Source organism: Sycon ciliatum, chromosome 9 (genome assembly GCF_964019385.1).
Source record: "Sycon ciliatum chromosome 9, ocSycCili1.1, whole genome shotgun sequence".
NCBI classification, from domain to species: Eukaryota; Metazoa; Porifera; class Calcarea; order Leucosolenida; family Sycettidae; genus Sycon; species Sycon ciliatum.
Window position 1 is genome coordinate 17,850,246 of NC_088651.1, and position 11,510 is coordinate 17,861,755.

Genomic DNA, 11,510 nt, shown 5'->3' on the forward strand with positions numbered 1-11,510 from the left:
CATGGTCGTTCTCCTTTTTTGAATAGTCTTCCCAATTCCTGCACGAGTAAGTGAAAAACCAAGCGAGTTTCACAAAAGTAAAATTCTTTTCGACTCTCTCGTACACACCACAAAAACAACAATAGAACTGCAGGGTCGCAGCAACAGCTGCTCCAATTCTTGCACCGCATGTGTATTAATATAACTACGCCACAGGCATAGACAAGCATTTAAACATAATTATGGCAGCCTGGTACACATCGCTTTAGCATAACAAAAAGAAAACAACGCAAGACAGTAAGCGATCCAAGCCATGGATGGTATGCTGGATACATGAACTTCCGATAGAATTGCGCTCACCACGGATCAGTGCACTGATGAATGGGAACTGCTGCCAGCGACAATAGTGGAGATGCTGAATAACCCCAAATGGGCCAGTCTAAAGCCAATGTGCTACCTCACTACAGAATTATCTGAAATTGGCCTCACGCACACACACACACACACACACACAACACACACGCGCGCGCGCGCGCGCGGAAACATGCTCGCGACATACGCGCACTACTGCTTATTCAGCCGATTAATCCGTGTGCACATACATATCTAGCAATGAATATACAATTGGGTGGGTGGGTGGGATTTGCAACTGTACAGCAGCAGTGCAAGAACAAAAAGAACACTGTCTTCAGACCAGCATGCCCCTTGACGTGCATGCTGCAACTTCGCACTGTGCAGCCAGTGCGTACCGCACTCCCCGCACAGTCCGTGAACTCTTGACTGTGCACTCGTGTTTCGAAAAGAACAGCATTTCTTGTTTACTTCGTTGCTCTCATCCAACAAAAAATGAGGCATTGATCATGGAAAGGCGATTCATATGACTCTTTTGACTCCAATTTGTGCACAAGGGCTGATCACTTATTTGTGACAGTGTACGTCTTTCAACTGTTGGCAGAATGCAAGTGCATATACACGCACAGGTGGCTGGCCACTCTACTCGTGACGCTCTCACAGGTCACCTGCGCGGCTGAGTTAGCGAGTTGGTAGTTTTTCTGGAAACCGGCTAGTCGCTGATGGTATTAATGCCACGACCAGTTCATCTAAAGTCAGACAATGAAGTGCGTTCTCTTATACGTGTATTTCGCTATCGCATCTCTAATAATTTAGTATTATTAGAAATAGAGGTTGTAGTGTACCAATTGGCTTGACAAAACAAGGGTTCGCAGAAACAATTCAAATTACAGCGCAATTGAAGTCCAATGTTGCATCCAACTCTGCTGCCTCGATGCATACACTCCACCTTCCGTGAAGTTCTGTATTGCAGATACCGAAAATTATACATGTATGTCTTATCCATGTACAGTAATGTAACGTGCGTCGGCGAGGCTAGGAGGCTACTACCCACAGTCAGTCAACTAACGTATCAGAACTTACTCCGGCACGGCCTGGAGGTTATCTTATATCAAAGTGAAAGTGAACTTGCTCTCTCTCTCTCAGCTCAGCTCTAATCTGAGCTAATCTCATGGTGGCAGAAAAGACAGCAGCTTTTATAGGCAAGCAAAGTATGTATAGCAAAGCAGGCGGCGGTAGGAAAGTAAGGTTAGTAAGCCATTGCAGTGATTACGAAATCATCCTTCTAGTACAAGTTCTAGAATAGTGGAGAAGGCAAACCTAGATCATCATTGCTATACACGTAGACGAAGTGAGCATTGCGTAACATTAACATGATGACTAAGCGAGGTATTCTAGAAGATGAGATATCTATATTATGCAATTTAGTCAGCAACATTACCCATCGGGCATATGACGTGGAAGGTCTGGAATAGTCCGGAACAACATGACATACATGTACATGAGTCATGACTGTACATGACTAGTAACTACAAGGAAGTGATACTAGAAGTGATGACAGCAGCATGCATGGAAGATCTATGATCTTCTAGAAGCGCGGTACTCCTGATGTAATCAAGTTATGTGTGAGCTATGATGTAGGACTTGTCCGAAAGTAGTAACAAGAGTAATTATAAGAGTCATGCAAAGTACTAGTCATGTGTAAACCATAAAGCAGGGATACTACACCCTCCCTTCCTACACTAAATCACGCCCTCGTGATTTGACAGAGAGTTCGATGATGTATGATGAACAGTACTCACTAGAAGGCACCGTCAGTAGGTGGACTGGACAACTAACTTTTTACTTGCATTCACGTACATGTATTCTTGAATCTTGAACAGAGTGCTTGATATTCGGACGAAAGGGTGACAACTGACACTAGTAGTAGTAGTAGTAGTAGTAGTAGTAGCTCGAGCTCAGCAGCAGATCATAGGAGGCGGTGTGAACGTCATAGTAGTAGATAGCGTATTACTTGTAGAGCGTCAACCGGAATATGGCAAATAATATCGGAAAAGATAACGTTTTAGAGTAGACAGAAGAACTGAACTGATAACAAACAAAAAAAAGAAGCACACCAGGTTCTCACCATCTCACGGGGTCAAAAAAGGGAATATTGTCCTCCAAACAGGACCGACAAAAACCCACAGTTGACTTGCTGCACAACCCTGGCACAACCTGCCAGCCAAATCGCAGTTCCAAGCCGAACTGAGTACACAAGGGCATTCTCACACACATTGTCCCAGGTTAGCTAGGTAGACCGTGGCTCACCATGATCGGACGCCTACCGGACTAAACTGGATTCACTCACTCGCATAAAGGAAGACTGAAGAGAATAGAAGGACTGAAGGAAGACAGGAAAGAGAATGCCATACCTGGAATCAGCTTACATTGGACATGGAGCTTGATCGGTAGAGACGCTGTCCGTCATCATTTCAGGCTAGGGGGAGACATGGCGGGCGAAGGAGTAGCGGCGACTGACGCATCAGATTGGGCCATGCTGGTACCGGTTCCACCAATAAAACAATTTACCGCTGCCATCAATTCTGTAGCGCGGCTGCCATCATTGCAGTACAGATACTAGATGGGTTCAAATCTAGCAATTATAAAATTGAACCACCGCTGCCGCCAATGTAACGTTCGTCACCGCTGCCACCAATGTAACGTATCCCACCGCTGGCACCAATGTAACGTGCGTCGGCGAGGCTAGGAGGCTACTACCCACAGTCAGTCAACTAACGTATCAGAACTTACTCCGGCACGGCCTGGAGGTTATCTTATATCAAAGTGAAAGTGAACTTGCTCTCTCTCTCTCAGCTCAGCTCTAATCTGAGCTAATCTCGTGGTGGCAGAAAAGACAGCAGCTTTTATAGGCAAGCAAAGTATGTATAGCAAAGCAGGCGGCGGTAGGAAAGTAAGGTTAGTAAGCCATTGCAGTGATTACGAAATCATCCTTCTAGTACAAGTTCTAGAATAGTGGAGAAGGCAAACCTAGATCATCATTGCTATACACGTAGACGAAGTGAGCATTGCGTAACATTAACATGATGACTAAGCGAGGTATTCTAGAAGATGAGATATCTATATTATGCAATTTAGTCAGCAACATTACCCATCGGGCATATGACGTGGAAGGTCTGGAATAGTCCGGAACAACATGACATACATGTACATGAGTCATGACTGTACATGACTAGTAACTACAAGGAAGTGATACTAGAAGTGATGACAGCAGCATGCATGGAAGATCTATGATCTTCTAGAAGCGCGGTACTCCTGATGTAATCAAGTTATGTGTGAGCTATGATGTAGGACTTGTCCGAAAGTAGTAACAAGAGTAATTATAAGAGTCATGCAAAGTACTAGTCATGTGTAAACCATAAAGCAGGGATACTACAGTAGATATTGGTTATAACGTGCCCTTCTGATTTTTCACATTTTATCACTATAACCGGTATATCACTACCGGCGATTTTCAACTGCGCGCGTCACACATACACATTATACACGTGTGGGTACTCGATCGTGCTAATGTAGCGTACTGATACGTGATGGATGCTACTGCACCTTCTCCAGTATAGAGTGAAGAACTTCTTGGCCCAAAGGCATCATCCAGGAAGCACCAGACCAGAATACCCTATGACAACACACATGTGGCTCCAAGTCGAGACATCAATGCCTCACACTTGTGTGTTGCTATCACTATAGACGATAATTTTTCTGTGCAAAGAGGTGTTTTGAATGGTGATTCTGTATCCTTATAGCCGATTTATCGCTATATACGATATATTGGTTATAATGATAATTTGACTGGCTTTTTCTGGTTTTGCTTTTGATATTTTCATTTTGTATCAATATAGCCGGTTTATCACTATGTCCGATGACTTTATAACCGATATCCACTGTACATGTACTCCTGTGGACATTGAAATGGCCGGAGCCGGCGACGTTATTTGAAATCGGCCCTTGTCGCGCGTACACGCACAGTATGACAATGCAAAAATGGACCCGCAGTAGTCACGCCTTCGAGGCCAGCGCACCACTTCCCAACGGATGTCAATATCCTCTAGTAAGAGAACATGACATGTACGTAGCAAGTGGCTTCCACAGTACTGGGCAAGCTCCCATCGCTCACTGCTACCTTCACTGCTGCTGTGAACTCCAATGGTTGTAGATGGCTCTGTGGATACATGTGCAATGTATATGTATATGTACCGGTACATGCACTTCGAAGTAGTTTATGGAAGGACATTGGGTGACGAAGACTTTCTGATGGTACATAATACAAATATGTTCAAGAAAATGTTCGAGCCTTTGGTGTCAATGCAGAATTTTAACCCTTTAAGTGGACCAGCTGTACAGCTTTCGATCTCCTGGCATTGAAGCGTTGGATCAGTTCCGATTACATCACTGTACTTGTACATGTACGTGTGTACATTCCGCCGCATTCGCGCCACTTCCAGGGCGTCGAGGGCGTCGAGGGACGTGCAAATTTTACGTTTTTTTTCTTAACCCTTTCACCACTGTCGACGTATATATACGTCATGACGTGTGCACCTGCCCCACTGACGACGTATATATACGTCCTCAGTGTACGTCGCGTTTGTACTGATGCCTCAACATCAGCGGGGCCTGGAACTGTTCCTCAGTGGGCTGAAGGACCTGACCGACGTGTACGCAGCGTATGTGGCCAGTCTGCACAGCAGAACAGCCGCGAGCATTGAGTTTGAAGTGCGCATTTTGGCATATCGTTCAAATAAATTGTTTTGCTGAAAGTTCGTTTTCGTCATCTTGCCCTGCTGTTTCTCGGCAAGGTAAGTAGCTCAACTACTCTGTGTCGATGGAAGGAGTCCTGTGAAGCAGTGTGAGGCGGGTAATGACTCTGAGGATGATTCTGGAGACAGCGAAATTGTGTCGGAGTCGTTTTCTGAGGATTACGAATTTGCTGCTATTCAAAAGATCGCAGCTGACTCGGACGCAGGGGATGCTGGAGACCAAAGAGATTTGGAAAGCGATGCTGAAGTCTCTGACACCTAGGCATGGTGTTCTGAGTAGGAGCTGTCTGTCGTGAGCCCGTTTGCTGAAGTTCCTCAAGTAAACTGCGATCAAATTTGAAGGTCAGATTTTTGAAAATATTTGAATTTGAAGTCAAGTGTACTGGTCAGACATGCATGCAGATCACAATAGAGATGTGCATACATGTAAGTATTGTATGTTGAGTACAGAGCCAGGCACCTACAGGATGGAGATTGTTATCTAATATGAATCCAGAATAATCCAGAATAGTCAATAATTGTGCAATTTTGAACCACTATCAGAAATTGCGCAGCCGATTGTTTCTTGAATTTTCATGCGTACGTACACCGGTACGCAGTATGCACTCGGCTGTTTAGGAAATGCTTCAAACTATTTTCATAGCTGGATTGTCTTGCCAATGAGTGTCTAAATCAGAGAATGAGCAGTATTGCATTCTCCATCAATATGACTTTACCTGCGCCGTGTACGTACGTACGTACGTACGCGTGCGGCCAGAGATGAATCACCCTGGGATGAGCCGAGCACAGTGAGTCAACCGCTGCCACTGCACCGGCTGCTATTATAGCTGATGCAGTTGCTGTGGTTGCTACTCCAGTCACTCGGCATCCTCACTGTCCATCATATGGTTTTGTCTTGAAGTAGGTAGGGCTGCTGGAGGATTCAAACTTTACGAGGCGCCCAAGAAAAAGAAAGACCCATTCTGGATCGCGCAGTCGCATATGATGCAAGCGCCGTATAAAACGAGTCGCTGTACTCTAGTCTAGGTTGCCGTAGAACACCAGGATCATATCAAGCATGTTATATGACATTTCTCCATTCTGAAGTCAACACTGACCAGTTATAGCACTGCTTGCCATTGCTTGTCTGATCTTTGTCGTCAATTGCCTAAATTGAATGAATTTTGAGGAAAAATCGCCAAAAGTCGCATATCTAAATATGGTGTTATGAGTCTCGTACAATGAAATCCTGCAAAATTTCTTCGGATTCACAGTGCATATGTCCATACCCAACATCTCCAATCAATTTTGGACCAGAATATGCATTCTCAAAAATTGCCATTTTTGGCCCAGTGGGAGGTGATTTTCCAGTCAGGGCTGAAAGGGTTAAAATACAATAAATACTACATTTACATGTACTACTAAGTTGAGAAGTATTCTAAGTTCGTACTAAGTTGAGGGCGCCAGAAATGCGATTCGGGGTCAGATTTCACCCACTGCTGTACTAGGATGAAGGCGAACGAGCACCTCAGAAAATGAGTACAGGACACTCAACGATGCATGCCACCTTCTGCTGACCACAGCCCCTTTCGCAATACCCCATATAGCGTGTTGGTGCTCGAAATGCCATGTGTAAGTGCCAGGAAATGTTGACTATATGCAAAGTACTAAGTGGCCGCGCACAATATTGGTATACGTTAGGCTCCAGTCATCCTTCCCCCATCACCGCAAAAGAGACTGTATTTCATCAACATTGGAAACCAGAAATGGCAGCTTGCATACCTACAATGTACATGTACTGATGTAGGTAGGGTATCCATGTACTGATGTAGGTAGGGTATCCATGTACTGATGTAGGTAGTTTATCCATGTACATGTAAGTAGGGTATCCATGTACATGTAGGTAGGGTATCCATGTACGTGTAGTAGGGTATCCGCCGAAACTCTGTCTCAGGACTAGGGAGTGAAGATTACGTGCCTAGAGTGCGACCTGTCACGAACAATGTTCGTACGTCACTTCAAGCAATGATAAAGTGAGAGGATCCATGCAGATAAGATTGACGTTTGACAGTTTCTGAGAGGGCCAGATGGATGGAGTTACTTTTAGATGCACAACACCTACACACAGAACCCCCTCACGAGGATGATTATCACAGTCCAGATTACAATGGGCAAATGGTCCCTACAACAGGCGTCAATGCGTTTATCATCGCGGATCTCTCTGTGTCACCTTATTCAGTAGAGGTTATGCATACACATACATGTATACCGGTATATGTACCTTGTACATAATCACTCAATCTGCGGACAGAACTTTTACTTATCATTATTACTCCGATGGTGAGCCAATCAAATTATTGTGAAAAAGGAGAAGGACAACATGTTACGAGTTATGACTAACTGTCCACCAACGTAACCAGATCTTATACAGTCAGCGAGTGCGACAAAATGGCACAAAACTGGCAAGGAGTACTGAGACATTCGGCGACCTGACACTAGCTTCAACACTTCTCCAAGGCACTTCTTGTCAGTTTTGTGCCATTTTGTCGCACCCGCTGACTGTTTCAGATCTGGTTACGTTGGTGGACAGTTAGTCATAACATTTTGTCCTTCTCCTTTTTCACTATTATTATTACGGTTACTTAACACCCGGTTCATACATGTACGTAACTGGGAGCGGTTTTCCAGCCGTGCTGCTACCCACAGTCAACTGGGAACTTGTCGCCAGGCACAAGGGGTACATGGATTCAGCTAATGGGGTCGTTTTCGGCACTTGTGCCAGTGGTTGTGAGACTTATCCACTCACCCCCACCGTTAGGCGCTACATCTGCCGCTAGGTGTTAGCGGCCGTCGTGAGTTCCCTTCGGGAACGGACACGATAATTTACCTTTTTTTTTACATACGTCATACACTAAACGTTTGTGTCCTTGTACATGTACAGGTAGGTAGGACCACTACGGCAATGCCATTCGTCATAGGCTTGTTGGGACGCTTCATAAGAAAAGAATTCTTCTGGCAGTGCCATAGGGGTCCTGTGGCTTGTTAGGATGCTTCATCAGACAAAAATCCTAATACCCCGCTTGGCAATCCATGTGAAAATTCCTTAACTTAATTCGCGATTCGCAATTTGCCAATGCTAAAATCTCTACACACGTGTGATATACATGTACCTGGGCCAGCGCCAATCCCCCAGGGACCAGTGTTGTTGAGACTGCCTGCAAGGAGCGGCAATATGACAGCAACGACAATTGTCTTGCGTCTATTGCCGCGCGCATACTGCAGTGTATAACTGGGTCATTTTGCTTTCACGTGTCATTGCCTTGCACTCATGAGGAGGAAGTGCAATTTTTAGTAAAAGTCAAGTTCACATGCATCCGCGCATCTTTGTCACGTGACTAAATTTGTACAGAAGGTGATCATAGCATGTGGACAGTGGAACCGACATGGCCACGGACATCATCTGCATACATGTAGATGAGGGGTTGAGTGGAGTTGGAACCAACATGGCTATAATAATAATAATAATAATAATAATGTATTTATTAGGATGACCCAAGGCTGACCGCCTAACGGTGGGTCCGTCGCATTGAAGGATGATGGCACAAGAGAGTACAGATAGGGAAAGGGGTTGGTGGTGGTGGTGGATAATTGATGTAAAACCACAGTACTCTTATACAAAACAACAGCACAAAGAGCCGACACGCTTATGCAGCCATGCATTACGGGTTTCACGCTACGCATGCACGGTCGCGATGCTACCGGAATCAGGATCTTTGAATCTTGAAAACCTGAAGCAAACCTTGTCCTTTTAGGATTTCATTACAGTGATGCCTGAAGAGGAAATTTTAAGTAGCTACTGAAAATTGTGCAGGTTTACAGAGGGCGCTGGCCTATAAAGTATTTGATTAAAGAGGTGGCTGGCTTACGATGCTATATGCTTGTTCTTTTCTTTTCTGTCTTACTTTCTTTCCTTGTGTTTCTTATTATTCCTTTTTAAAACCAATATTTCACACTCACTTTGCGCACTTTCTCTCGCATCCATAAGTATGTTACTAGTACATACACAAATAGGAGATCCCCCAGATAGGCGTTAGCCTTTGGGTAATCCTGAAATAAAGATTATATTATTATATTACTCTATAGTAAGGAATTTAAACAAATAAACACAACCAACCAAAACACAACCAAACGTCTTATTTCTGGTTAACTGCGCCTGCCTCTACTATCGTCATCTCCTCGGGTTGGGTTGTGTTTATTTGAATTCGCAAACCGAACGGACTGAACATGTCCAATGACAAGGAAGCGAATGAAGTCCAGGTAACCCAGGAACGGGAAATTCGGCAGCAGACACAGATAAAAAGAAAATACGGGAACAGAAGGCTCTCAGCAAAGCATATTTTCGACTCTTGATTCCTTCATGCCTTTTACTTTTTTTAACTGTTTCGGATAGTCACCGTCGTTATCAGCCTTCATTTCACATTCATTTGCCATTGACAGTTGTTTGACGAGCCAGGAAATGTTGAATAAATACAAAATACAAAATTGAAGAAGGACGACTGCAGTGGGCTGGGCAACCAGGCAGGTGCACCCTCAGGACATGGGTGACCTAACCATACGGGTTGGGGTTGACGGTACGGATAGTTCGTCACGCCAAGGTCAATGTACATGTATGTACATGTGTATGAATAATAATTATCCGAGTGCCTACTCTGAACGGGTATACGTACACAGGGTTTGACGTGGCCTTTAACAGGACCACTGGCGAATGATGGTCTCTGGAAGTCCATGATGGGGAAAGGTACATACGCGTGCAGGGAAATTAGCGTTTACTGGACTTTGATGGTGGTGCTTCCGAAATGCATTCTCGCTTTGTCAGATGTCTTTTGTACTCCACAATCACTATACAGCCGTACCTGCGTATATACAATACAAAGGCAAATAGAGGGTTGACGACGTCCAGTGGCTGTATCGTTGTATGCTGATCTCTGTATTGGACCTGAAGGACGCTTTCCCCTACACCGCTGCCGCATACGTGTACGTTGGTCGTTCATATTAAATTTAGTCCTTTCGGAACGCACTCAGAGAACACTCGAAGCGAGGTGATTCGATTGCAGCCGAATCCCCTGGCACAGGCGCTCTCCCCGGATTTGATCAAGCTCACAAAAGTCATCATGCCTAGGAAACCTCACAATCCGTCAATCGACTCCGGCGGCCAGGAGCTGGTCAAGGGTTGACAAGGGTGCTTTTGGTACAGCTACTTTGCCATGCCTGTGGCACGTGATTAGAAGTTGCCCTCGGGCAAGATGTAGAGTGCTATAGAAAACTGCTACCCATCAAGGCCTCTTACGCTGCATCCCATACCGCGTATTTGAGTTCCAGAAAACTGACGATAAACAGCAACAAATTCCACAAATCCAACTCTATTCTGCATGTAGAACTTAAAAAGAACTTTGGCCTGGGATCGAAGGTTCCGAAAGAACACAGGCAATTATTATAGCGTTTTGCCTTCTCCTGGCATCTGGAACAGGATGCCGTTCATAGTGTAGAGCGAATAGGGAGGCTATCTTACATAACGATTTACTTACGCTACGGGCTAAATGCGCTACAAGATGAATGTCTTGCAGGCGTTTGTTGCACCGCTGGAGCACTCCCAGGTGTGTTGGACGCTCCTAGAGGGTAGGGAGCTCCTTTAGCAGAATCCTAATTTGTCCGAAGCTCAAGCCACAGCAGTAAAGACATGGGAGTACTGAAATTCTTGGTTTGATCAGGCAAACAGTACATCCACTTTGAACGCTTATACATGCACCCAATGCAGCACCTCTTGTTCACCTGTCATCTCTGAGAGCCAAGGAGGCAAAGGCGAGAATTTCGCTGATTTCTGGCACTTTTCTTCTATGAATATCATACCCTCCAATTTCACGGAAGACACCAGAAGTTGACACGTAATTGAAGTTGCTAACTGTAGCATCATCTATACTGAGCAGCCATATTGAAATAAATATAATCAAACTTTACCTGGAATTGATCTGATCAAGCTCTGTTAAAATTGAGAATAAATCGTGATGTTCAATAAGGATAAAGCGTTGTTATTAAAAATGTGTTGGTTAAGATGTGACGGCCAAGTAGTAGTCTCATGATGCGTACAATTTTGATACAGAATTAGAATAAACAACTCAAGTATCACGTTAAAAAGTTTGGGGCGCTTCATGCGCTCACATTAAATCTTCGAGAGAGCAACGATGTGAATCCTCAGGGTTGACTCTTTGTCTGGTATTAGTATTCCTGGTCAGCGTTGACATTGGCAGTCTAGTGGACGAGCTACCTTTGCCAGTTTAGTGGTGCCATTGCTACACACTAGAGTGACGTCTTCCGCTACTGTTTCTGTAG